Genomic DNA, 12,106 nt, shown 5'->3' with positions numbered 1-12,106 from the left:
GCAAGCTTGTGCCAGCTATGTGAGAAAAGACTTCTCAACTATTCGTGTCTGTGTAATACAAGAGTGATCGTGAAAGGTACAACCCTGTACTTTGAAAGTAAAGACACACAATTATAACCATAAATGACTGACTGGTGGGAGCTTCACACAACTTTCTGGGCATGCTTTGAATTTCATTCTTCCCTTTTTGTTCTGCTCTTATCTATCTCCTGGGCATTTCATGGAATGTTCTCTTTCTCTTCCCTGCTTTGCTTCCCATGCTGCCTATATATGCTCATTTCTACTATTTGTACTGTTGCTTTTCATTTCTTCTCTTCTGCACAACTTTGTCCTTGGTTTCAATCCCCAGTTCCTTACCCTCTGCAAAAAACGTTCTACTGCTTCTCATGTTGGTATCTAAACCAAATGCACCATTGAAGCTGGTGCAAGATAGTCATTGATTTCTGCAACGTAATATTTAGAACCGAGAGCTAACACATCAGAGGGCGTTGGTGGTATAGTGGTGAGCATAGCTGCTTCCCAAGCAGTTGACCCGGGTTCGATTCCCGGCCAATAAACTGAAAATACTTATATATTCTGCAAGCAGGATATATTGTAATGCAACATGTCACAAAATGGAAATTTCACGAACAGATTAATCAGCCATATATAAAAAAATAAACAAATACGTGGGCAAACATCTCAATCGCACCTTCTGCTACATACATTGTCCTAATATATGATAAGTTTCATAAAGCAGAGTCACAACACACATGTGCTGGTAATAAATTTGTTACAGTGGGCAAACAATGGAAGGGCTGAGGCCCGACCAGACATTGTAACTCCAGCATCTCTATGTTAAAAAGCATTTCTAGGCAATATCTAGCCTCTGAAAAAATATGCAAGATCCACCGATAAATCTGGCAAAAGTCCCTAACATTTTGTGCATACTTGTGCTCTCACCTGAATGTAGCGCCACCTTGTAGCTGTCGAAGGAAACTGCTGCTCACAAAATGTTTTATCAGAAGGCAAGTTGAGAGGAATCCAAGAGTCAGATGTCCATGGAAAGAACCACTCACTGAAGCAGGAATGTTGGAGGCTTCATATTCGCATAGTTTCCTGTCCAACGTCCACAACGCTCCCAAACGCTCAAAAGCCTCACACCGGGCAAGCCCTCACCGGGTATATCTCTGGCTCCAAGGTAAAGCCAAATCCTGAGCATGCTAGTGCTAGGATCACAGAGCGAGAGAGAGATGGTTCAAGAGCTACTGTCTTGATAAAGGCCTGAAACGGCTAGTGCCTAAGAGTGTCTGACTTTCAGTTATGACTGATTGTGAGAGGGGAAGATGAAGTTTTTCTGCACCCAGCATGCCTTGGGATATACTTATGCAAATGAGGTGAGAGCCAGACCAATCCCATGCTACTCTGCCTAATGCTCCTTATCTGCATAAAAAGAACACTTTCACAACAGAGCAAAGTGGCGCAGCGGAAGCGTGCTGGGCCCATAACCCAGAGGTCGATGGATCGAAACCATCCTCTGCTAATTTTGCTTGATTTTACTTCCAAGGACCAAGCTGTCATTTCCACGCTACCAGCAAGGAAAAGCGCAAGCTTGTGTCAGCTATGTGAGAAAAGACTTCTCAACTATCTGTGTCTGCTGAAATACAAGAGAGGGATCGTCAAAAGCTCCACACTGTACTTTGAAAGTAAAGGCACACAATAATAAGCATGAATGACTAGTGGGACCTTCAAACACTTTTATGTGGAGGCTTTGAATTTCATTCTTCCCTTTTTTGTTCTGCTCTTATCTATCTCCTGGGCATTTCATGGAATGTTCTCTATTTCTCTTCCCTGCTTTGCTTCCCATGCTGCCTCTATGTGTTCATATCTATTATTTGTATTGCTGCTTTCCATTCTTCTCTTCTGCACAGCTTTGTCCTTGGTTTCAATCCCAGTTCCTTACCCTCTACAAAAACTTTCTATTGCTTTTCATGTTGGTATCTAAACCAAATGCACCATTGAAGCTGGTGCATGATAGTCATTGAACTCAGGGTCCTAATGTTTAGAACCGAGAGCGCAAAGATCAGAGGGCGTTGGTGGTATAGTGGTGAGCATAGCTGCCTTCCAAGCAGTTGACCCGGGTTCGATTCCCGGCCAACGCAGTACAAATACTTATATATTCTGCAAGCAGGATATATTTTAAAGCAACATTTCACAAAATGGTAATATAATTAAGAGGTTAATCAGCCATTATATAAAAAATAAACAAATATGTAGGCAAGCATTTCGATCGCCCCTTCTGCTATATTCATTGTCCTAATATATGATAAGTTTCATAAAGCAGAGTCACCACTCACATGTACTGGTAAAAAAATATGTTACAGTGGCAGACAATGAAAGGGCTGAGGCCTGACCAGACATTTTAACTCCAGCATCTCTATGTTAAAAAGCATTTCCTAGGCAATATTTAGCCTCTGAAAAAAATATGCAAGATCCAGCAATAAATCTGGCAAAAGTCCCCAACATTTTGTGCATACTTGTGCCCTCACCTGAATGTAGCACCACCTTGTAGCCGTCGGAGGTAACTGCAGCTCACAAAATGTTTTATCAGAGGGCAAGTTTAGAGGAATCCAAAAGGCAGATGTCCATGGAAAGAGCCTCCGACTGCAGCAGGAAGTTTGGATGCTTCAAATTTGCATAGCTTCCAGTCCAACGTCCTCTCATGTACCGAATGCTCCCAAACGCTCTAAAGCCTTATACCCGGCAAGCCCTCACCGGGTAGATCTCTGGCTCCCAGGTAAAGCCAAATACTGAGCATGCAAGCACTAGGATCACAGAGAGAGAGAGAGAGACAGAGAGCGTCGGAGAGCTGTTGTCTTGTTAAAGGCCTGAAACGGCTAGTGCCTAAGAGGGTCTGGACTTTCAGTTGTGACTGATTGTGAGAGGGGAAGATAAAGATTTTCTGCACCCAGCATGCCTTGCGATATACTTAGGCAAATGAGGTGAGAGCCCGACCAATCCCACGTCACTTCTCTGAATGCCTCCTCATCTGCATAAAGAGAACACTTTCACAAAAGAGCAGAGTGGCGCAGCGGAAGCGTGCTGGGCCCATAACCCAGAGGTCGATGGATCGAAACCATCCTCTGCTAATTTTGCTTGATTTTCCTTCCAAGGACCAAGCTGTCATTTCCACATAGCCAGAAAGGAAAAGTGCAAGCTTGTGCCAGCAATGTGAGAAAAGACTTCTCAACTATTCGTGTCTGTGTAATACAAGAGTGATCGTGAAAGGTACAACCCTGTACTTTGAAAGTAAAGACACACAATTATAACCATAAATGACTGACTGGTGGGAGCTTCACACAACTTTCTGGGCATGCTTTGAATTTCATTCTTCCCTTTTTGTTCTGCTCTTATCTATCTCCTGGGCATTTCATGGAATGTTCTCTTTCTCTTCCCTGCTTTGCTTCCCATGCTGCCTATATATGCTCATTTCTACTATTTGTACTGTTGCTTTTCATTTCTTCTCTTCTGCACAACTTTGTCCTTGGTTTCAATCCCCAGTTCCTTACCCTCTGCAAAAAACGTTCTACTGCTTCTCATGTTGGTATCTAAACCAAATGCACCATTGAAGCTGGTGCAAGATAGTCATTGATTTCTGCAACGTAATATTTAGAACCGAGAGCTAACACATCAGAGGGCGTTGGTGGTATAGTGGTGAGCATAGCTGCTTCCCAAGCAGTTGACCCGGGTTCGATTCCCGGCCAACGCACTGAAAATACTTATATATTCTGCAAGCAGGATATATTGTAATGCAACATGTCACAAAATGGAAATTTCACGAACAGATTAATCAGCCATATATAAAAAAATAAACAAATACGTGGGCAAACATCTCAATCGCACCTTCTGCTACATACATTGTCCTAATATATGATAAGTTTCATAAAGCAGAGTCACAACACACATGTGCTGGTAATAAATTTGTTACAGTGGGCAAACAATGGAAGGGCTGAGGCCCGACCAGACATTGTAACTCCAGCATCTCTATGTTAAAAAGCATTTCTAGGCAATATCTAGCCTCTGAAAAAATATGCAAGATCCACCGATAAATCTGGCAAAAGTCCCTAACATTTTGTGCATACTTGTGCTCTCACCTGAATGTAGCGCCACCTTGTAGCTGTCGAAGGAAACTGCTGCTCACAAAATGTTTTATCAGAAGGCAAGTTGAGAGGAATCCAAGAGTCAGATGTCCATGGAAAGAACCACTCACTGAAGCAGGAATGTTGGAGGCTTCATATTCGCATAGTTTCCTGTCCAACGTCCACTCACGTCCCGAACGCTCCCAAACGCTCAAAAGCCTCACACCGGGCAAGCCCTCACCGGGTATATCTCTGGCTCCAAGGTAAAGCCAAATCCTGAGCATGCTAGTGCTAGGATCACAGAGCGAGAGAGAGATGGTTCAAGAGCTACTGTCTTGATAAAGGCCTGAAACGGCTAGTGCCTAAGAGTGTCTGACTTTCAGTTATGACTGATTGTGAGAGGGGAAGATGAAGTTTTTCTGCACCCAGCATGCCTTGGGATATACTTATGCAAATGAGGTGAGAGCCAGACCAATCCCATGCTACTCTGCCTAATGCTCCTTATCTGCATAAAAAGAACACTTTCACAACGGAGCAGAGTGGCGCAGCGGAAGCGTGCTGGGCCCATAACCCAGAGGTCGATGGATCGAAACCATCCTCTGCTAATTTTGCTTGATTTTACTTCCAAGGACCAAGCTGTCATTTCCACGCTACCAGCAAGGAAAAGCGCAAGCTTGTGCCAGCTATGTGAGAAAAGACTTCTCAACTATCTGTGTCTGCTGAAATACAAGAGAGGGATCGTCAAAAGCTCCACACTGTACTTTGAAAGTAAAGGCACACAATAATAAGCATGAATGACTGGTGGGACCTTCAAACACTTTTATGTGGAGGCTTTGAATTTCATTCTTCCCTTTTTTGTTCTGCTCTTATCTATCTCCTGGGCATTTCATGGAATGTTCTCTATTTCTCTTCCCTGCTTTGCTTCCCATGCTGCCTCTATGTGTTCATATCTATTATTTGTATTGCTGCTTTCCATTCTTCTCTTCTGCACAGCTTTGTCCTTGGTTTCAATCCCAGTTCCTTACCTTCTACAAAAACTTTCTATTGCTTTTCATGTTGGTATCTAAACCAAATGCACCATTGAAGCTGGTGCATGATAGTCATTGAACTCAGGGTCCTAATGTTTAGAACCGAGAGCGCAAAGATCTGAGGGCGTTGGTGGTATAGTGGTGAGCATAGCTGCCTTCCAAGCAGTTGACCCGGGTTCGATTCCCGGCCAACGCAATACAAATACTTATATATTCTGCAAGCAGGATATATTTTAAAGCAACATTTCACAAAATGGTAATATAATTAAGAGGTTAATCAGCCATTATATAAAAAATAAACAAATATGTAGGCAAGCATTTCGATCGCCCCTTCTGCTATATTCCTTGTCCTAATATATGATAAGTTTCATAAAGCAGAGTCACCACTCACATGTACTGGTAAAAAAATATGTTACAGTGGGCAGACAATGAAAGGGCTGAGGCCCGACCAGACATTTTAACTCCAGCATCTCTATGTTAAAAAGCATTTCCTAGGCAATATTTAGCCTCTGAAAAAAATATGCAAGATCCAGCAATAAATCTGGCAAAAGTCCCCAACATTTTGTGCATACTTGTGCCCTCACCTGAATGTAGCACCACCTTGTAGCCGTCGGAGGTAACTGCAGCTCACAAAATGTTTCATCAGAGGGCAAGTTTAGAGGAATCCAAAAGGCAGATGTCCATGGAAAGAGCCTCCGACTGCAGCAGGAAGTTTGGATGCTTCAAATTTGCATAGCTTCCAGTCCAACGTCCTCTCATGTACCGAACGCTCCCAAACGCTCTAAAGCCTTATACCGGCAAGCCCTCACCGGGTAGATCTCTGGCTCCCAGGTAAAGCCAAATACTGAGCATGCAAGCACTAGGATCACAGAGAGAGAGAGAGACAGAGAGCGTCGGAGAGCTGTTGTCTTGTTAAAGGCCTGAAACGGCTAGTGAATAAGAGGGTCTGGACTTTCAGTTGTGACTGATTGTGAGAGGGGAAGATAAAGATTTTCTGCACCCAGCATGCCTTGCGATATACTTAGGCAAATGAGGTGAGAGCCCGACCAATCCCACGTCACTTCTCTGAATGCCTCCTCATCTGCATAAACAGAACACTTTCACAAAGGAGCAGAGTGGCGCAGCGGAAGCGTGCTGGGCCCATAACCCAGAGGTCGATGGATCGAAACCATCCTCTGCTAATTTTGCTTGATTTTCCTTCCAAGGACCAAGCTGTCATTTCCACATAGCCAGAAAGGAAAAGTGCAAGCTTGTACCAGCTATGTGAGAAAAGACTTCTCAACTATTCGTGTCTGTGTAATACAAGAGTGATCGTGAAAGGTACAACCCTGTACTTTGAAAGTAAAGACACACAATTATAACCATAAATGACTGGTGGGAGCTTCACACAACTTTCTGGGCATGCTTTGAATTTCATTCTTCCCTTTTTGTTCTGCTCTTATCTATCTCCTGGGCATTTCATGGAATGTTCTCTTTCTCTTCCCTGCTTTGCTTCCCATGCTGCCTATATATGCTCATTTCTACTATTTGTACTGTTGCTTTTCATTTCTTCTCTTCTGCACAACTTTGTCCTTGGTTTCAATCCCCAGTTCCTTACCCTCTGCAAAAAACGTTCTACTGCTTCTCATGTTGGTATCTAAACCAAATGCACCATTGAAGCTGGTGCAAGATAGTCATTGATTTCTGCAACGTAATATTTAGAACCGAGAGCTAACACATCAGAGGGCGTTGGTGGTATAGTGGTGAGCATAGCTGCTTCCCAAGCAGTTGACCCGGGTTCGATTCCCGGCCAACGCACTGAAAATACTTATATATTCTGCAAGCAGGATATATTGTAATGCAACATGTCACAAAATGGAAATTTCACGAACAGATTAATCAGCCATATATAAAAAAATAAACAAATACGTGGGCAAACATCTCAATCGCACCTTCTGCTACATACATTGTCCTAATATATGATAAGTTTCATAAAGCAGAGTCACAACACACATGTGCTGGTAATAAATTTGTTACAGTGGGCAAACAATGGAAGGGCTGAGGCCCGACCAGACATTGTAACTCCAGCATCTCTATGTTAAAAAGCATTTCTAGGCAATATCTAGCCTCTGAAAAAATATGCAAGATCCACCGATAAATCTGGCAAAAGTCCCTAACATTTTGTGCATACTTGTGCTCTCACCTGAATGTAGCGCCACCTTGTAGCTGTCGAAGGAAACTGCTGCTCACAAAATGTTTTATCAGAAGGCAAGTTGAGAGGAATCCAAGAGTCAGATGTCCATGGAAAGAACCACTCACTGAAGCAGGAATGTTGGAGGCTTCATATTCGCATAGTTTCCTGTCCAACGTCCACAACGCTCCCAAACGCTCAAAAGCCTCACACCGGGCAAGCCCTCACCGGGTATATCTCTGGCTCCAAGGTAAAGCCAAATCCTGAGCATGCTAGTGCTAGGATCACAGAGCGAGAGAGAGATGGTTCAAGAGCTACTGTCTTGATAAAGGCCTGAAACGGCTAGTGCCTAAGAGTGTCTGACTTTCAGTTATGACTGATTGTGAGAGGGGAAGATGAAGTTTTTCTGCACCCAGCATGCCTTGGGATATACTTATGCAAATGAGGTGAGAGCCAGACCAATCCCATGCTACTCTGCCTAATGCTCCTTATCTGCATAAAAAGAACACTTTCACAACAGAGCAAAGTGGCGCAGCGGAAGCGTGCTGGGCCCATAACCCAGAGGTCGATGGATCGAAACCATCCTCTGCTAATTTTGCTTGATTTTACTTCCAAGGACCAAGCTGTCATTTCCACGCTACCAGCAAGGAAAAGCGCAAGCTTGTGTCAGCTATGTGAGAAAAGACTTCTCAACTATCTGTGTCTGCTGAAATACAAGAGAGGGATCGTCAAAAGCTCCACACTGTACTTTGAAAGTAAAGGCACACAATAATAAGCATGAATGACTGGTGGGACCTTCAAACACTTTTATGTGGAGGCTTTGAATTTCATTCTTCCCTTTTTTGTTCTGCTCTTATCTATCTCCTGGGCATTTCATGGAATGTTCTCTATTTCTCTTCCCTGCTTTGCTTCCCATGCTGCCTCTATGTGTTCATATCTATTATTTGTATTGCTGCTTTCCATTCTTCTCTTCTGCACAGCTTTGTCCTTGGTTTCAATCCCAGTTCCTTACCCTCCACAAAAACTTTCTATTGCTTTTCATGTTGGTATCTAAACCAAATGCACCATTGAAGCTGGTGCATGATAGTCATTGAACTCAGGGTCCTAATGTTTAGAACCGAGAGCGCAAAGATCAGAGGGCGTTGGTGGTATAGTGGTGAGCATAGCTGCCTTCCAAGCAGTTGACCCGGGTTCGATTCCCGGCCAACGCAGTACAAATACTTATATATTCTGCAAGCAGGATATATTTTAAAGCAACATTTCACAAAATGGTAATATAATTAAGAGGTTAATCAGCCATTATATAAAAAATAAACAAATATGTAGGCAAGCATTTCGATCGCCCCTTCTGCTATATTCATTGTCCTAATATATGATAAGTTTCATAAAGCAGAGTCACCACTCACATGTACTGGTAAAAAAATATGTTACAGTGGCAGACAATGAAAGGGCTGAGGCCTGACCAGACATTTTAACTCCAGCATCTCTATGTTAAAAAGCATTTCCTAGGCAATATTTAGCCTCTGAAAAAAATATGCAAGATCCAGCAATAAATCTGGCAAAAGTCCCCAACATTTTGTGCATACTTGTGCCCTCACCTGAATGTAGCACCACCTTGTAGCCGTCGGAGGTAACTGCAGCTCACAAAATGTTTCATCAGAGGGCAAGTTTAGAGGAATCCAAAAGGCAGATGTCCATGGAAAGAGCCTCCGACTGCAGCAGGAAGTTTGGATGCTTCAAATTTGCATAGCTTCCAGTCCAACGTCCTCTCATGTACCGAATGCTCCCAAACGCTCTAAAGCCTTATACCCGGCAAGCCCTCACCGGGTAGATCTCTGGCTCCCAGGTAAAGCCAAATACTGAGCATGCAAGCACTAGGATCACAGAGAGAGAGAGAGAGACAGAGAGCGTCGGAGAGCTGTTGTCTTGTTAAAGGCCTGAAACGGCTAGTGCCTAAGAGGGTCTGGACTTTCAGTTGTGACTGATTGTGAGAGGGGAAGATAAAGATTTTCTGCACCCAGCATGCCTTGCGATATACTTAGGCAAATGAGGTGAGAGCCCGACCAATCCCACGTCACTTCTCTGAATGCCTCCTCATCTGCATAAAGAGAACACTTTCACAAAGGAGCAGAGTGGCGCAGCGGAAGCGTGCTGGGCCCATAACCCAGAGGTCGATGGATCGAAACCATCCTCTGCTAATTTTGCTTGATTTTCCTTCCAAGGACCAAGCTGTCATTTCCACATAGCCAGAAAGGAAAAGTGCAAGCTTGTGCCAGCTATGTGAGAAAAGACTTCTCAACTATTCGTGTCTGTGTAATACAAGAGTGATTGTGAAAGGTACAACCCTGTACTTTGAAAGTAAAGACACACAATTATAACCATAAATGACTGACTGGTGGGAGCTTCACACAACTTTCTGGGCATGCTTTGAATTTCATTCTTCCCTTTTTGTTCTGCTCTTATCTATCTCCTGGGCATTTCATGGAATGTTCTCTTTCTCTTCCCTGCTTTGCTTCCCATGCTGCCTATATATGCTCATTTCTACTATTTGTACTGTTGCTTTTCATTTCTTCTCTTCTGCACAACTTTGTCCTTGGTTTCAATCCCCAGTTCCTTACCCTCTGCAAAAAACGTTCTACTGCTTCTCATGTTGGTATCTAAACCAAATGCACCATTGAAGCTGGTGCAAGATAGTCATTGATTTCTGCAACGTAATATTTAGAACCGAGAGCTAACACATCAGAGGGCGTTGGTGGTATAGTGGTGAGCATAGCTGCTTCCCAAGCAGTTGACCCGGGTTCGATTCCCGGCCAACGCACTGAAAATACTTATATATTCTGCAAGCAGGATATATTGTAATGCAACATGTCACAAAATGGAAATTTCACGAACAGATTAATCAGCCATATATAAAAAAATAAACAAATACGTGGGCAAACATCTCAATCGCACCTTCTGCTACATACATTGTCCTAATATATGATAAGTTTCATAAAGCAGAGTCACAACACACATGTGCTGGTAATAAATTTGTTACAGTGGGCAAACAATGGAAGGGCTGAGGCCCGACCAGACATTGTAACTCCAGCATCTCTATGTTAAAAAGCATTTCTAGGCAATATCTAGCCTCTGAAAAAATATGCAAGATCCACCGATAAATCTGGCAAAAGTCCCTAACATTTTGTGCATACTTGTGCTCTCACCTGAATGTAGCGCCACCTTGTAGCTGTCGAAGGAAACTGCTGCTCACAAAATGTTTTATCAGAAGGCAAGTTGAGAGGAATCCAAGAGTCAGATGTCCATGGAAAGAACCACTCACTGAAGCAGGAATGTTGGAGGCTTCATATTCGCATAGTTTCCTGTCCAACGTCCACTCACGTCCCGAACGCTCAAAAGCCTCACACCGGGCAAGCCCTCACCGGGTATATCTCTGGCTCCAAGGTAAAGCCAAATCCTGAGCATGCTAGTGCTAGGATCACAGAGCGAGAGAGAGATGGTTCAAGAGCTACTGTCTTGATAAAGGCCTGAAACGGCTAGTGCCTAAGAGTGTCTGACTTTCAGTTATGACTGATTGTGAGAGGGGAAGATGAAGTTTTTCTGCACCCAGCATGCCTTGGGATATACTTATGCAAATGAGGTGAGAGCCAGACCAATCCCATGCTACTCTGCCTAATGCTCCTTATCTGCATAAAAAGAACACTTTCACAACGGAGCAGAGTGGCGCAGCGGAAGCGTGCTGGGCCCATAACCCAGAGGTCGATGGATCGAAACCATCCTCTGCTAATTTTGCTTGATTTTACTTCCAAGGACCAAGCTGTCATTTCCACGCTACCAGCAAGGAAAAGCGCAAGCTTGTGCCAGCTATGTGAGAAAAGACTTCTCAACTATCTGTGTCTGCTGAAATACAAGAGAGGGATCGTCAAAAGCTCCACACTGTACTTTGAAAGTAAAGGCACACAATAATAAGCATGAATGACTGGTGGGACCTTCAAACACTTTTATGTGGAGGCTTTGAATTTCATTCTTCCCTTTTTTGTTCTGCTCTTATCTATCTCCTGGGCATTTCATGGAATGTTCTCTATTTCTCTTCCCTGCTTTGCTTCCCATGCTGCCTCTATGTGTTCATATCTATTATTTGTATTGCTGCTTTCCATTCTTCTCTTCTGCACAGCTTTGTCCTTGGTTTCAATCCCAGTTCCTTACCTTCTACAAAAACTTTCTATTGCTTTTCATGTTGGTATCTAAACCAAATGCACCATTGAAGCTGGTGCATGATAGTCATTGAACTCAGGGTCCTAATGTTTAGAACCGAGAGCGCAAAGATCTGAGGGCGTTGGTGGTATAGTGGTGAGCATAGCTGCCTTCCAAGCAGTTGACCCGGGTTCGATTCCCGGCCAACGCAATACAAATACTTATATATTCTGCAAGCAGGATATATTTTAAAGCAACATTTCACAAAATGGTAATATAATTAAGAGGTTAATCAGCCATTATATAAAAAATAAACAAATATGTAGGCAAGCATTTCGATCGCCCCTTCTGCTATATTCATTGTCCTAATATATGATAAGTTTCATAAAGCAGAGTCACCACTCACATGTACAGGTAAAAAAATATGTTACAGTGGGCAGACAATGAAAGGGCTGAGGCCCGACCAGACATTTTAACTCCAGCATCTCTATGTTAAAAAGCATTTCCTAGGCAATATTTAGCCTCTGAAAAAAATATGCAAGATCCAGCAATAAATCTGGCAAAAGTCCCCAACATTTTGTGCATACTTGTGCCCTCAC

At 43.2% G+C, this 12,106-nt stretch overlaps 7 non-coding genes across 7 annotated transcripts; all 7 read left to right on the top strand.

Moving 5' to 3' along the window:
- Positions 1 to 2,069: 2,069 nt before the first annotated feature.
- TRNAG-UCC (transfer RNA glycine (anticodon UCC)) lies at positions 2,070 to 2,141 on the top strand. The gene has a single exon. It is a non-coding gene; the product is annotated as a tRNA-Gly (tRNA).
- Positions 2,142 to 3,676: 1,535 nt separating this feature from the next.
- On the top strand, positions 3,677 to 3,748 carry TRNAG-CCC (transfer RNA glycine (anticodon CCC)). Its single transcript has one exon. It is a non-coding gene; the product is annotated as a tRNA-Gly (tRNA).
- A 1,522-nt stretch (positions 3,749 to 5,270) lies between these two features.
- TRNAG-UCC (transfer RNA glycine (anticodon UCC)) lies at positions 5,271 to 5,342 on the top strand. Its single transcript has one exon. It is a non-coding gene; the product is annotated as a tRNA-Gly (tRNA).
- Positions 5,343 to 6,871: 1,529 nt separating this feature from the next.
- TRNAG-CCC (transfer RNA glycine (anticodon CCC)) lies at positions 6,872 to 6,943 on the top strand. Its single transcript has one exon. It is a non-coding gene; the product is annotated as a tRNA-Gly (tRNA).
- Positions 6,944 to 8,455: 1,512 nt separating this feature from the next.
- Positions 8,456 to 8,527, top strand: TRNAG-UCC (transfer RNA glycine (anticodon UCC)). The gene has a single exon. It is a non-coding gene; the product is annotated as a tRNA-Gly (tRNA).
- A 1,535-nt stretch (positions 8,528 to 10,062) lies between these two features.
- TRNAG-CCC (transfer RNA glycine (anticodon CCC)) lies at positions 10,063 to 10,134 on the top strand. Its single transcript has one exon. It is a non-coding gene; the product is annotated as a tRNA-Gly (tRNA).
- Positions 10,135 to 11,646: 1,512 nt separating this feature from the next.
- Positions 11,647 to 11,718, top strand: TRNAG-UCC (transfer RNA glycine (anticodon UCC)). The gene has a single exon. It is a non-coding gene; the product is annotated as a tRNA-Gly (tRNA).
- Positions 11,719 to 12,106: the final 388 nt, after the last annotated feature.

The sequence above is a fragment of the Lissotriton vulgaris genome, chromosome 9 (assembly GCF_964263255.1).
Source record: "Lissotriton vulgaris chromosome 9, aLisVul1.2, whole genome shotgun sequence".
Taxonomy (NCBI): Eukaryota; Metazoa; Chordata; class Amphibia; order Caudata; family Salamandridae; genus Lissotriton; species Lissotriton vulgaris.
The sequence above is the reverse complement of the archived record's forward strand: the minus strand, read 5'-3'. Positions and strand labels throughout refer to the sequence as shown.